The sequence below is a fragment of the Lissotriton helveticus genome, chromosome 12 (assembly GCF_964261635.1).
Source record: "Lissotriton helveticus chromosome 12, aLisHel1.1, whole genome shotgun sequence".
NCBI classification, from domain to species: Eukaryota; Metazoa; Chordata; class Amphibia; order Caudata; family Salamandridae; genus Lissotriton; species Lissotriton helveticus.
In genome coordinates, this window is record NC_136073.1 from 170,514,015 (window position 1) to 170,530,306 (window position 16,292).

The following is a 16,292-nucleotide window of genomic DNA, read 5'->3' on the forward strand; positions in this document are numbered from 1 at the left end:
GACACCTAAGTGCGCATGTGTGTTTTGCTGGCCTCAGACCACCACCCAAACACAAATGACCACTTAGAGGTGCACATAGCACTCCTCCACCTCCTTCCAGTGCCCTGGCCCTGCCCCTCACTGCTGCATGCTGGCTCATTCATCAATTGAAAAATAAAACCATTAAATTATACTGTTTTATTTTTCAGTTGCGGGCTCTTAGCAAATGGAGCGACTTTCCTCCGCCATTGTGGAGGAGCCTCCCCTGGGTGACACCCACACCTCCACAATGCAGTATACCAGAAAGACCCGCTGACAAAAGAAATGTAATGCGCGCCCACAGGACATTTGTGTATGTTCCAGGTGATGTCCTTGTAGACTCGGTGGTGTCCAGTCACCAGTGCCTGGTCGTGGCTGAAATGACACAGTCCAGCTAACTTGAGATCTGTGAACAGTTAAAGACCTACTCTTAGACAGTGATGTGGGAGAGAATATTCAGGTCAGCCTGTACCTGAAATAAGTGGACTGTAAAACGATATAGATTATGTTTAGTCTTATTACTAAGGGAACAGGCATTAACAGCATTCTCTGGCTCTATGTCTTAAATTACTCTGTATCTGCACTCCATTCTAGACGAGCTCTGCTGTGAACCACCTGCTTGCACGTGCTCTCATTTCACTGTTTCTGGTAGCAGGGGTGCAGGGTCAACACACTGGTTCAAAGCAGTGGTTTCCCAATTACTTGGGGCTGCAGACTGTGGGAGTGGCGGCAGCCACAGCCACGTCCACACTGAAGCATCAGCAGTGGCAGGGACATTAGCTTGCTTCCCTGGGTGGAGGGAAGTATGAACGCAGTTGCAAGGGGTCATACGCACACAGACATCACAAGCTTCTCACTTGTTTGAAGAAATGACATAATGTCTGAAGTAGACGGCACAAGGGTGATGCACAGTTGTCAATCACTGGAAGAAACAATGCAGTGTACAGAGGTCAGAGTACTGAGACAACACAAAGTCATCAGTCATCTGAGGAAAGGGTGTGGTTTACAGAGGTCAGAACACTGAGGCAACACAAATGAATCAGTCACCTGAGGAAAGGATGTGGTGTACGGTGGTCAGAGTACTGAGGCAACACAAAGTCATCAGACACCTTGTAGTGTAGTTCCTATTTCCCTTACAGGCTCTGCGCTTTGGAATAATATACACTATAGTTTTGGCATAGGACTGAGGTCACTATGCCTCTATCAAGTACATTAAACTTAGTTACTTTATGTGGCAGCTAACGCAGAGGTCACTAGAAACTTCTCAAATAAACAAGAAGGGATTAGTTCCTGACAACCGCATAAACATGACAACTTTGTTTCCCTTAGAATCGGAACAGTTCTCAGAATCGTGGAAACAATAGATAACAGTTTCATTTAGTCAATCATGCATGCTTAGTTTCTTCAGAGTTACACAGAAATAGACAGACGGCCATTTCAATAAAAGGATTTATTGAACAGTCTTATTTCTCGTGCAAGAGATATGACCTGCTACAATCGCAAGACAGTAAGCAGTAAGAAGAAATAATACTGCAATAGCATGGTCTTTTCATATAAACATACATAAATAGCACAGACTGAAAAAGTGTATACTCGTCTAGTTGTGACGTGCGATGGACGTATGTAGGTGACCATGCCTGTATTTGGATAGCATGGCTGATGCCTAAATAAGGACTGGGAAATTATGCCTAAATAATGGCAATGTGAGTTGTGCCTATGTAAGGGCATGATTCGGGAAACCTATGTATGGGTATCTAAATCGAAACACAACAACCTGAGGAACGGGTGTGGTGTACAGAGGTCAGAGCACGGAGGCAACACAGAGCCATCAGTCCCCTGAGGAAAGGATTTGGTGCACTAAGCTGACTATTGGTACGTGTCTGTGGGTCTCAGCATCTTCGGCACTGTCCACCTCCTCCTGGCAAGACCCACATGCTGGACTTTGGCTGAACAGGGTGGTTCTTTCCAGATGTACAGACCGCCCCTTAATCCATCTTTTAAAGTAGTATCCGTGGTTTTTTTAGCAGCACAGAATAAGTATTTACCTCCGAAAAGGGAGACAGCCCAGGCCTGTGCATCTGGTTCTTGCCATGCTGTGGTGTGCAGAGCTCCTAGACTGAAATGATGAGCAACGGGCTTTAAGTGGGCTGGGTCCTTCTGGTACTGAGATGGGTCCCTATTGGGCTTTCCATTTTTGCCGTAGTACTCAGGATGAAAATTAAGCCTTAACTCTGCAGCAGTACCACCCTTCACTGCCTTTGATTAACTTCAAAGAGACTGTTAAGTTATTTCACAGTCTCATCATTTGAGAACTGAAGAATTTTCAATGTTATATACAACTGAGCCATAGTTGTTGCTTATTTATGTTAGGCAACTAACAATCATTGACAAAGCTTGTTGTATTATATATTATATATCTGGGTACCAATCGGGCAGCACACTATGCTAAGCACAGATTTTTAGTTTTTGTGTTTATAAGCCATGCCCTAAATTCCATCAGCCACACCCTTTTGAGAGACCTCCCCCCAGGTCTTTCATCTCACATAAAGCTCTGGGTCAGCACGACTGCCACGAAGGGCCGTCCTATATCCAGTCCTGGAGGACAACAGACTTAGTACAATTGTGCAATCAAGTTCAAAGCTCATGCGCATACAACGCTGCATTGCAGCATTGTGATTAGCTTAGGGGAAAGAGCCTGACTGCTTCATCTTCTAGACAAAAGCTGAGTATATCCTGAGCTAAACAACAGTGTATCAGAATTAGTAATCAAATTTCAAGAGACGAATAATCTTCAAATCTTCTGTTTATTCATTCCGTCTTGCTTCTTAAACACACTAGCCGCCAACACGTGTTTCGTCTTGGTATAATCAACCTTAGACTTCTTCAGGGCTATGATTCGAATAAAGCAGAACTCTCCTTTGTTCTTGAGAGCATGTATGCATAAAATCTACAGAAAACTTATTCCACGAAGGCTCCTAATTCCATTATAAGTCACGTAATATCCCACATAAAATCTTCATAAAATCTTGAGAGAGGATCGTACGTAGATTATGTTCCGTGGCGTGAAGCTACACGCCACGGAAGATAATCTACGTACGATCCTCTCTCAACTTAGGAGGATAGACACTCGGAGGCCAACTGATGAAGATTCTATGTGGGATATTACGTGACTTATAATGGAATTAGGAGCCTTCGTGGAATAAGTTTTCTGTAGATTTTATGCATACATGCTCTCAAGAACAAAGGAGAGTTCTGCTTTATTCGAATCATAGCCCTGAAGAAGTCTAAGGTTGATTATACCAAGACGAAACACGTGTTGGCGGCTAGTGTGTTTAAGAAGCAAGACGTTGCTATGTATCTACTTCCTGGCCAATGTCCACACTGAGATAATTTTGAATTGACTGAGCTGTGATGAATAGTTTTCTTGTGTGGACGCTTTATTGGCAGGGAAGATGGAGGCAAATCAGGAAATACTGGAAGGATGGGTTTTACCAAGCCAAACGTAACCTGCATTAAAACAAAAGCAATGGGCTGGCTGCCTTTCCCACGCTCGAAGTCCATACGTTTTATGAAAGGGTAGACAGGTATATGTATACAGGCTAGGGTATCTAAGATGGACATCACCAGTCTGAAACAAAAGCGACCGCCATCTTGTGAAACACACGGATAGGTCCAGTGAACCCACGCACTTCCCAGTCCAGTTACAGGCATACAGATCCATGCAAAGGAATAAATCTTCATAAAAATACCAAACAAGAGGGCAACAAAAAAAACACTAACAGTGATTGAATATGTGTATTCCAGGCCAGAACCAGAAGGCAGTATTTTCACAAAGGTATGGATAAAAAGACCCTTGCCTCTGACTACACATTCAGTGATGCCCCTGTCAGTTACCCCAGAGTCTGTGTTGAGAAGGCAATAGCACACTGAAAATAGTGTACAAAATGGTAGTCCTTGCCTCTAGAGCAGAGACCGGACTACTACGAAATGCACTGTAAAAGGGAGCACATCCAATGGGCGTGCACGTTTGTTGAGCTTACTGGGGGAAAGTGTGGGGATGTCCAGCATTGCACAAGAAGAGGAATTTTTTTTTTTTTACCAAAGCCATTCCAAGGACTTTCATCCCTTACACATAACACATAGTTGCCAAGCTTCCCAGGTCCATGCATGATGTGCTGCTCCAGGCCAGGTTTTTCCTCTGAATTTTGGGACTTGCAGTCGTGATTTATAATAGATTAAATAGGACAACAAGTACCAAAATGCTAAGGAAAAAAACCCAGGAGTGGAGTAGCATTCCACTTATGGATCTGGGGAAATTGCCAGTTGTGCCTACAGGGTGCACTGTCCTTCCTCGTCCTTCTCGTCACCCTTACATTAGTGCTACTCGCAGGCTCCATACATTCATAGATACTACATCATATCTCTCTAATCTCCCCTTGGCATCGGTCAGGTGAAGCACAAGATGAACCCGTTGATGCGCCGTTTCCAGAAGAGAATTAGCCTGGCAGGGGCGTCTCTATGCACGTCAGGAAGCACGTGACTGTCATTTGCACGCCGTCCGCCATGTTGGAGTGAAATGGGAAAGGCAGCTGTAACGTGTTATTTTTGCTCCTGAGTTTGACGCAGGCAGAAGAGCCCCTCCCACTATCCCTGTGGAGAATGAGATTCCTGCAGGGATTAAATGATTTAGGCTCCTAATAGTTAGGGGATAATGAACAGTGACCTCCCGTGATGTTTTACGGGTCCTCCAACCCTAAATAGAAAACGGAATGAATGTCAGCAGTTGTTCGAAAGCCAGGGACTTATCTTGTGAGCCCCTCGTGACTCTGGACACAGAAAATAGAAGACAAGGGGACAGTTTGGGGAAATAACCTGAGCACACATTTAAGTGACAGATTTATCGCACACGGTGCTTTGTACTCCATTCTAGAGACAGGGCAAAGTATCTTAGAGCTAAAGCTCTCTTCAGGACATATAACTTAGAGAACGTGTATGCATTACCCCTCCTGTATAGGAAACCTTTGCGCATGTATACGTGTACACACTAAAAGGGAACCCGAGGATGTAAAAGTAGTCTTCCACATTTAAAACAGCTGGTGTCAACCACTCAAGTGAGCTGGCTCAATGAGACAAAAAAGATGGAGACTTTCGCCCTTATTATGAGTTTGGTGGTGCAGGAGCGTGACCGCCCTGCATCACCAAACCCACGTTTGAACCGCCTGCCAGATTACAAGCTTTTGCCCTTCCCATGGCCGTGCCTATGAAATAGGCGTTGCAATGGAAACTTCAAAATGAGTACCTGCACGGTATGGATTTCTGCAGTCCCTGCCATGGAGGTACAGGGGTGCATGCACACAGGGGGGCACAACAGCTATAATGAGATACATATCGAAAGAGAGGTGTTTAGGATAAGCAGTGTCCCAGGCAAATATGATGTAGACCACAATCCGGTACAAAAGGGGGTGGTGATGGACGGAGCATCTGAACCAATCAAACACTCACACCCAGTCAAAAGATCTGGGTTTAATCCATCACAGTTCTTTAGCCCACTCTGCCACCCCAGTTCAGACATGGCTATATGCAAATCAGTCTGACCCTGTGCCTCATGGGAACAGTCCAGCCCGAACTGCCAAGCCATGCCTTACCTGGACCGGAAACAAGCTTCCGAGGACCGGTTTCTGGCATTACAGCCTTCTTCAGCCCGGCTTGCTTGAATCCAGTGTCAAAGTGAGCAAGGGACTCATGTCTGAGCATACCCTGCCACACTTATGGTGGCCAAAAGCGGTACAAAAGGGGGTGGTGATGGACGGAGCATCTGAACCAATCAAACACTCACACCCAGTTAAAAGATCTGGGTTTAATCCATCATCGTTCTTTAGCCCACTCTACCACCCCAGTTCAGACATGGCTATATGCAAATCAGTCTGACCCTGTGCCTCATGGGAACAGTCCAGCCCGAACTGCCAAGCCATGCCTTGCCTGGACTGGAAACAAGCTTCCGAGAACCACAAACCAACATATTTGGTGGCCAGCTGGCACCAAAGCATGAATTCATAGAAGGTCATTGTGGGCATTCGTTTGGTGGATTACGTTTATTGTCCTATACACTTGTCCTATGGAGGCTACTTTTTACACTGTTTGTACTTCTCTCGTGTATGTGGCTGTTCTCCTGTTTCTTACTTGTTTCTTACTGCATATCACCTGTAAAGCACTCTGATAACCACACAGGTCATGTTTGAGCTATATAAAACTTTATAAATATGAATAAATAGCATAAATATACAGAAGTATTGCTAGGAAGTGGTATGTCAGATGCAGGTGTGCACAGGCCTGTGGCAGAATTACTGGGGGTGCCAGCACCAGAGTACCACCCCAATTCCGCCACCATCCCTGGGTCTCCTTGCAGGTACCTGAGAGCGGTGTGGGCAGGTAGGGAAGGCGGATGGCTATCATCAGCCATCCCACAGTCTTGCGTGGGTCTCTGATGACCAGGGCAATTGACTCAAATGTAGATAGACTTCGACGCCCAGAGATCACTATAGCAGGTTCATTTAAAATTGACTGGTCATTTGTTCATTCTTCCCTGAAATATTAGGAATCAACCAAAAAAAAGGAGCGGCAATACCCACTCGTGGACCTTGATGGCAATCAAACCTAAACCTGCATACAAGCTTAAGAATTAAGCTTTGAGAAAGTTACACACAGTAACAAAACACGTGTCGGCTGTTTTTGGCTGCTCTTCAACTGCCATCATTGGGAAGGCCCCATGATTTGTACCTTCATTCTGGCTTACGTGATTGCTCACACCATTCAAAGTGAAGAACTGTCTAATATACTGCTAAATATTCACAACCTGTATAAAATCACAAATTTCATGTATTGTATTTATACTTCATGTACTATATTGAGAGATAAATGGGGAAAAAACATCATTAACAAAGAATATTAAACCATATAGTGAACATATTTACCTGATGTTCTCGTCTCTTGAAATGATATATCTTTATGCTGGGGAAATAACATTCTGAAAAACTTTAACAAAAGTTGGGGTGCTTTAAATGGGCTATTTGCTCTGAGCATATTACTATAAAAATTGTCCTGTGTAAAATATTGGAGTGCCGAGGTACACCTGTGTTTTCAACAAATGTAATAACGAGTTTCTTAGGAATACTTGTTAAGCTGGCATCCGTGGTAGTGGGATGTCTTTATTACCTTGAGGGGCACCTTAACTTGGTAGGAATTACATAAATACAATAATAACCTCTAGATTTTGATGTGCGACTGTCTAAACCACCACTACCTTCGTATCTTATTTTAATTCACTTCACAAACCTTTTATCGTGGATAAAAGAGATGCTTTTTAGACCCATTTCCGAGATGCGTCTCCAAACTAAATGATGGTTTGACACAGAATGTAGAAAAGCAAATTAATCCCTATGTAGGGCCTTAAAGCAATCTCCTAGAGATCAGAATGCTATTATAGCTAGCAGAAAGATCTACCAGCAAGCAGTAAAGAGAAGGACATTGGTAATGAAGGAGGAGAAATGGGAATTCATTGTTAGAGCTTGTCAATTGAAAGACCCACAGGCATTCTGGAAAGCTGTGCTGTCTGTTTTATCACCTCTAATACATCAAGATAAAGTAACAGTCCATATCTCTGCTGAGGCGTGGCTGGCGCACTTCTCTGGGATGTATTCTATTGATCGTAGGGCTGATGATGCCTTCCAGCCATTGGTCCCATTGTGTGCAAACCTTGAGGTCAGTGAGGAAGAGGTCCTTAAAGCGATTGTAGATAGCAGGTGTAAGAAGGCTCCTGGACCGGATGGTGTCCTGCGTGATTTGTTTAGGGAGCACCCAGAGTGTTGTACTACTGTTCTTGCTTCTGTATTTAACTCTGTCAGTAGTCTGAAAGTGCCCAGGTCGTGGCACACATCAATAATAGTTCCTATTTTAAAAAAAGGAAATATGCATGATGTCAAGTGCTATCGCCCAATATCCCTCCCAGACTCCACAGCCAAAATCATTGGGAGAGTAATTTTGGACCGCCTACTTGATTGGATCAATAAAAATAGTACACTTGCTCCAAGTCAGTATGGGTTTAGAAAGGGGCTTGGGACTATTGCACAGTGCCTCAACCTCCATCATATTGTGTCAAAATACAAATTCGACAAGGGAGTCTACCCATTTGCCGTTAATGGACTTGTCAAGTGCATTTGACTATGTATCCAGATCAAAGCTGTGGACTATCCTAGAAATTATGGGTGTCGATGCAAGGTTGGTTTAATTTCTAAGACTCTTACATCATGACCTCACAGCAACAGTTAGGTATGGTAGCGCTGGCGAATGCACAGAGCCTTTTAGTATCAAGTGTGGTGTGCACCAAGGATGCGTCCTTCCCCAATTCTTTTTCTCCTCTATACGAATGATTTGGAGAAAACACTGGTATCTGTTGGGGCAGACAATCTGTATGTGGAAAAAAAGGTAGTGCCCGCACTCTTATATGCTGATTATGCGGTCCTTCTGGGAAGGATGGCCAACGGCCTCGAGAGTCTTATTTTTAGTCATTTTAGCTTTATGAGAGACCTGGACCTGGAGACTAACCTTAAGAAAACATTCACTATGGTATGTGGACCCGGAAATACTAAAACCCGTACCTTTAACATCAATGGTAAAATACTAGACAGGGTTAGCTCTTTTTCCTACTTGGGCTTGTATTTCGATGATAGATGTACTAGGTCAACTTGTACCAGAAATAGGATATCTTGTTTCACCCAAGATGTAGGCACTACTTCCTTGCTTGCCATGTCTATGGGCAAAAAACCTATTGGCCCGATTTTAGAGATATACAACCAGAAATGCCTGCCAATTTTCATGTATGGAATGGGTGTCTGGGGATGTAGGGAAGTTAATGTGATGTAAATGGAGGAGAATAGATTTTGTCGCCAATTATTAGGAGTCCCTTCCTCAACCCTGCATTTCCTCCTGCACCTGGAGCTGGGCATGGAGTATGTACAAGATACCATCAATGCTGCCCCTTTAGTTCTTTGGTATTCAATTTGGAACAATAAAGAAGTCAAATCTAATCGGGCAGTTATTAGAGATTGCCTATCTTGTGCTCACGGTCTGGCCATCCCATGACTAAAATATATTAAAGATAGTTTTTCAGCTCTTGGTTGCACCTACCTTTTCAAGCACCCTGAGTCCATCCATAAAAAGGACAGCAACTGGGTTCAGAACAGTTTTTGTAAGCATAAACAAGCTACTAGAAAACTATCGGAGGTGTCCAAACCTTCAGTCAGAGATTATTGTTTCATCCAAATGGTGCCAACTATCGCTCCATATTTAATATACGTGACTAATGTGTATGAGAGAACATTGATGGCAAGATGTAGGCTAGGCTCCTTCTATTGGTTAATATGTTTTCCCTTAGACCAGTGCTCCTCAGCCTCTATTTGCATCTGCCCTTGTGATGAGCAATCTAGCCAAACCATTTTACATTGTGTTTTTTTCTGTCCATTTTATTTGCTGTCCACAAGGACGTTTTTATTACCTTTGTTACGTAGACACACATTTTCCAAGTGCAAAGGCGCTCTCTTTTATTTATTGCAACTTATTGACTGTAATGTATGCTATGCAGTTGCTAATTTTCTGAAGAGCATTTTAGCTAAAAGAAGGAGAAACCTGTTCTGATAAAAAGTTCTAATATCCCGTTTTTTAAAGTATTGTTGGATTCGCACCGTAAAGGGAATTTTGATCCGTGCATTCCCTATTTATACATTATGCTGCTATATTTGATTTGATGTCTTTGAAATCAAATTGTATGCACTGTAACAAATGATTTCTTCTTTTTAATTGTGGGGGTTTTTAACATGTGTGTTTTATATGGTATGATTTTTTTTTAATTGCGTGTATCTTTTATGACCTGCCATTGGAAGATTGAATAAAGACAATGAATTGAATTGAATTGAGTACTGGTGCCCACCCATTGAGGCTGAGGTGACTTTTCTTTATCTTGGGCTAAGATAGGCATTAAAGAGAATATTTGCAACAATTTTTCAATTTTCCTTTCTGGTAAACGTACGACTACCCTGGCACTACCATTAGGTCAAAACTTATTAGATTGGAAGAAGATGTATGCATCAGAGGAGCAGTCACAGGTGTTAGATGGCAATGGGTCAGAATCAATACAGTGGGAATCAATAGAGGCCCAATATGTTTACATTAAAATGAAGCTCGTCCTTTTATGTGTGTTTGATACACCCGTTGTTTTTCCCTGAAAGGTATCATCAGGTCAAACAACGTTTTATGTGGATAGCATCAAAAAGGGCAAAACATGCAGGATTAGGTGCTTGATATACAGATTCTGTGTGTTTAATTTAATTTAATGTCCAAATGAAAGACTGAAAAACTAGGCATTTACCACACACTATAATAACCTCACTCTGGGGTAATGGTATCTGTAAATGCCTCACCTCATCCAGCCCACATGTAATTAGGGCCAATATGGCTTACCATTTTATCAGGTTTGAAGATGTTTTGATGTAACCATCACCTACCAAATTGCTTTTAGAGAAGAACAATTTTTCAGCATGCCCGACCTTATTCAGAATTGCACTTACATATGGGTCTTCATTTACATTGCAGATGAGTCAATCAAAATTGACAAAGAAAACCGAAATATACTTGACCTGGTGGGACTGAACTTGCTTACTATATTTAGATGCAAGACACCATTGCCTTGACAGCAAGTGCCCCAGATGGGCAGTCTGTATTAATAACAAAATTAAATCAATTTCCCTTTTGTGCTTTGCTTATATCCTTAAATCTCGATTAGGCAAGTCGAAAACATATCCATATGCGTACACATGGTAGTCAGACAAAATACTGAGTAAAAAAACATTGAGATGCAGAAATATCGAGTTTTTAATATCGTGATCCACAAATATCATGATACAGGAATATTGTTGATATGAATATCGATTTTCTAAGGTAATATTGATGTCAAAAATATCTATGTTGTTAATTTTGTTTACAAAAATATCTATGTTGTTAATATCGATGTTAAAAATATCGATGTTGTTAATATCATTTCCAAAAAATATTGTTGTTAATAATATCTTTTTTAAATTGTCTTTATGTATTTTAGTGTATATTTTAATTGTATATATTATAAATTGTTTGTGTAATTATTGTTAATGTTTTCTAATATAGTTTGTAAATGAGTTGCTGTTTTAAAATGTAATTTAATTTAATATTATAATTTTTAGTATTGTATTGAGTTGTAGGATTTGTAGTGGTAGAGGTTGGATAGTAAATTATTTATTATTAATTGATAATTAATGTTTAATTGATCAATAATAAGGTGAATTGTGTAATTAATGTATTTTTTAAAGTTACATTTTAGATGCGAGTTGCGGCATTTGTAGGGGTACAGGGTGGGATATAATTTAATTATAATTAATTAACAATACATTTTTAATTATTATTATTCAATTGATAATTACTTATGTAAATTATGTAATTAATTAGAATTTATTTTATATTTTTGAAGCAGGCTGTGGGGTTTGTAGAAGTAAAGGGTGTGAAATTAATTAATTATAACAATTAATTATTAATGTTAATAATACATATTTGCTTGATAATTAATTACATAAATTGTGTCACTAAGATCTTTTAAGTGATATATTTCAGGTGTGTGTTGTTGGTTTTGTAGGGGGAAGGGTGGTAAGGTAATCAAATATGATTCATTAATTATTAGTTAATTATTATCAAGTGTTTCAGTGATAATGAATTATGTAAATTGTGTAATTAAGCTATTTTTAAAGTTATATACCAGGTGTGGATAGTTAGGTTTGTAGGGGTAAAGGGTGGGAGTTAATTAAATATAATTAATGTATTAATAGTTAATTAATTTTAATTGTTTAATGGATAATTAATTATGTAAATTGTGTCAGTTTATAATTTTAAAGATATATTTAATGTGTGGGTTGTTGGGTTTTTAGGGGTACAGCATTGGGAGCTAATTAAGAAATAATTTATTGATAATTATTTTTTTATTAATTAGTTAATTGCGTGAATTGTGAAATGATCATATTTGTTAAGTTATATTTTAGGTGTGTGTTGTTTAGTTTGTAGTGGTATGGGGTGGGAAGTCATTTAAGTAATAATACATTTAAAAATATGTATTCATTTTTTGAAAATTCTCTTATTTATTACATTGTATGTTAATTGTATTATGCTATTAGTCTCAATTACATTTTATTTGTTGGTTGCTATGATTGTGAGAATATATTGTGGTATTTTAATTACATTAGTATTATTTGTTTTAATTCATAATGATTATTAAACATTGTAATAAATTTGTAATTTGTTAAATTTTTGTTAACATTTAGACATATTGGGCGAACTGCCACAGACAGGCCATCGGTCTGACTGCCACATTACAATGCAGGCGATTAGACTGCAGAGATCGGAGAAAAGACCGCTGCCTTCGACAGAATCTAGGATCCCATTGTTGTGGCGGTCGGAATCGTACCCCTTACACTGAGGCAGTACCTGCGCAGGCACCACCTCAGGGATTCCGATGTCCTTTTCCGACTGCCTTTTCATGGCGATCCGACTGCCATGAAAAAGCAGATAGAGACGTACTTTGGGGGGCCCAAACAGGGCCCCCGTCCCCTGTGGACCACTGCTAAGTGGACCTGGGGCACGTGAAGTGCCCCCCCACACATCCATGAACTGTGTACCAGGCACCACATGGCACCTGGCACACGGTGCATGGATATGCACAAAGTGCTTTTTTCTACTGTGGCTTGTTCTGCGGCCCTTTTCCTGGGCCGCAGCACAAGCTGCAGTAGAAAAAAGTGTTTTCCACTGCAGTCAAATTGTAATTGGGTGGTCGGATCGCTGCCTGCCTGTTGGGCGGTACCCGGACTGCTGTGATGGTAAGTGCTGGTCCGACCGTCGGGCATCGAAAGGATGCTCATAAGTGTATTATTTAAATTAATATTTCTTTTAATAGAGTTGTTAATATATGCTATTTGTTTGAAGTGAACTACTTTCTCTCTACAGTTGCACTGACTAGAGTGGGAATTTTACACCTCCTCATTCCAACACTTTCCCTACTGTTGCACAGACTGGAGTGGGAATAGTAAATGTTACATCTCCTCATTCCAACGCTTTCCCTACTATTGCACAGACCGGAGTGGGAATGGTATATTTTACTCCTCCTCATCCCAACACTTTCACTACTGTTGCATAGATTGGAGTGGGAATAGTACATTTTACTCCTCCTGAGTTTAACATTTTCCCTACTGTTGCACAGATGGGAGTGGGAATATCAAATGTAACCCCGCCTGAGTTTGAATCTTTACTGTTGTATTCTTTGGAATGGGACTAGTTTATTTATTATTATAGAGTTTGGTGTTTTTATTAATATTGGTTAAATATATATTGTTATGTGTTTTTATTTTATTTTATATTTTTGATAGATATGAATTTCTGTAATTTTTTAGATATTTTTGTTAAAACGTATGTTGATATATTGTTTACTTTTTAAGTACAATTAAATTGGAAATATTTTTTTACAAATTGCAGTTAATTTATTTTACTTTTTTTGTTTATGTGCAGGTAAATATATATGTGAACCAGTACCAAATCCCAGATAAAAGGATGACTCGGACTCTCCAGGATCAGAATGCACGGTGTTTATTAGCAAAAGCTTGTCCTCTACAAATTGAAACCTGAATTAATCATCGATTCCGAAGAAAACTGTGAAAAGGTACACAGTGGATACAGTAATAGTACAATGTTCTAATTCATTAAATTGACCATAGAGTAAGGGGGTTCTCCATAGGGTGGAAATATATAACTAGTTTGCGCCAGTTTAAAGTAATAACAATGTCAATCCATCATGAATGGGGTCCAGAAAAGGTGGGAAACATGTATCCATCATGTGTCAATTTGGAGTAAATATAATTTTCATCCATCATTAAAAATAAGGTTTGAAATGCATTTTGAGATACATAGGCATGCGAGGTGCAAAGTATAGAATAATATTTGTTATGTGCCTAAAAACTGTAAATTGTATGATGTTAGAAAATTATGCATTTTAGCAATTATGTTTCTTTGTCTCATATAGTTTTTGTTTTAAAATACATAGGGGGTCATTAGGATGATGGGCGGACTTAGTCCGCCCGCCATCCTATCGGGACTCGGGACCGCCCGCCATAAGGGCGGGGGTCCCATGGGTGGTATTAGGATGCGGCCGCCACAGTGGCGGCTGCATCCTGCATTTATAACATTGTGGCGGGCGGTGCTCTCTACCCCGCCCGCCACAATGCCATAAATGCATATATGCATTTGCATACACAATGCGGCAGGCACCGCGCGGTGCCTACCGCATTGTATATGCAAATGCAGGGGGGTACCACAGGTACCCCCGTGTGAACCCCCCACACCTCCTTCACTTTGGGGGTCCGCAGGGGGTCCCCAAAGTGAAGACCACATGCCATTCCGTGGGAAAATGCCCATCGTAATATGGCTGGCGGTGTCTAATAAACACCGCCACCATATTATTCCTTTTCGCCCCGGCCGTAAGGCGACCGGGGCGGAAAAGCGGCGGACGGTCTTTCCGTTCCCCGAGGTCCCCCCCACCATACTAATATGGCGGCGGGGTAAACGAGTGTGGGTGTCGGGCGGATTGCCCCCGCCAGGCTGGCAGGGGCAATCCGCCCGACATCATAATGGGCCCCATAGTCTTGATGAAGGTGGTGTGAGCCATATCAATTTCCACCGAAATGCTACATTGACAGATTCTTTTTAATCTGTGCTTTTGACATGAATGGGAAATTATTTTCGTACTCGATCTTTATGTATATGAAGTAAATATTTTTTAACTAATGGAAGAGTTTTAACATATACATATATATATATATTCACTGAAAAAACCATGGGTTATAGACCATATATAGTTAGGAATTAGCATTTACAAAACCTTATTTTACTCACACAAAACCATTGAAATTCCATATATAGTTAGTTGCACTAACTATATATCGCGCACCCGCAATCCACTGCTGATGATGTCACATATTACATCATTCATGACATGGTCAGTGACATCACTGATGACATCACTGATGACATCTCAAATGACATCACTGATGACATCACTGATGACATCTCAAATGACATCACTGATGACATCACTGATGACACCATCCAGTGACTGTGTGTTTCTGTAAAGTTTAAATATGTTTTACATATTGAAGAATGAGTAGATGTAGAAGTGTCTGGATGAAGGATTTAGTAGGTGCGTGACTGACTGTATGAGTGAGTGATTAAATGTGTCTCACTGAATGCATGGGTTAGTGACTAAACTGTCTTAATTTGTGCATCATTATGTCTGTTGTTCTGTAAACTGCTGCATGTGTTGATCAGTAGCTATATGAGTAACGATATGGGTTATTGATTGATTGTCCAAGTATATGTATGGGAGACTGAGTGTGTGTGTGTGTGGCTGGCTGGGAGATGTGTGACTCTGTGCAGATCAATGTGTTCTTGTATCAATGATTGTATAAGAGAGTAAGTATGTGTTAGTATATGTTTGAAAATGTAAGGTACTCTATGTTTAACTGTATAGATTAGAAAATGGAAGTGTGATTGATTCTTTACAGGACTGACTAGGTGTGTGAGTAACTCCATGGATGAGTGGCAGAGTGTGAGTGTCTGTATAGGTGTATGAGTGCATATGATAGTGTTGTAAAGATGAGTGATTGTATGTATGAATGATTGTATGGGTGAATGAGTGAATGTGTGTGTAGACGTAGGAATCAGTGAGTGTGTATGTAGTAACTAGTATTGGTGTGTCAATGGTTTAAAAAATTATATTCTGTATTTAACACTGGGTGTAACAGAGGTTATATTAAAGTGTGAGGAGATGCATTGTATTGTCACATGAATGATATCATCAGTGATGTGACCATTGATGTCAAATGAGATGTCATCAGTGATGTCATTTGAGATGTCATCAGCAATGTCATCAGTGATGTCATTTGAGATGTTATCAGTGATGTCATTTGAGATGTCATCAGTGATGTCATTTGAGATGTCATCAGTGATGTCATCAGTGATGTCATTTGAGATGTCATCAGTGATGTCACTGACCATGTCATGAATGATGTAATATGTGACATCATCAGCAGTGGATTGCGGGTGCGCGATATATAGTTAGTGCAACTAACTATATATGGAATTTCAATGGTTTTGTGTGA

General features: G+C 40.5%; 1 protein-coding gene across 3 annotated transcripts in view; it reads left to right on the top strand.

Annotated features, from left to right (window-relative positions):
- ACHE (acetylcholinesterase (Yt blood group)) overlaps positions 1 to 16,292 on the top strand; it is a 401,526-nt gene that overhangs the window by 101,002 nt on the left and 284,232 nt on the right. For all 3 annotated transcript variants that reach the window (XM_078670035.1, XM_078670032.1, XM_078670037.1), the window contains exon 2: positions 13,648 to 13,798. The gene's annotated coding sequence lies outside the window, so the exon portion shown is untranslated. The remainder of the gene's footprint in view (positions 1 to 13,647; positions 13,799 to 16,292) is intronic.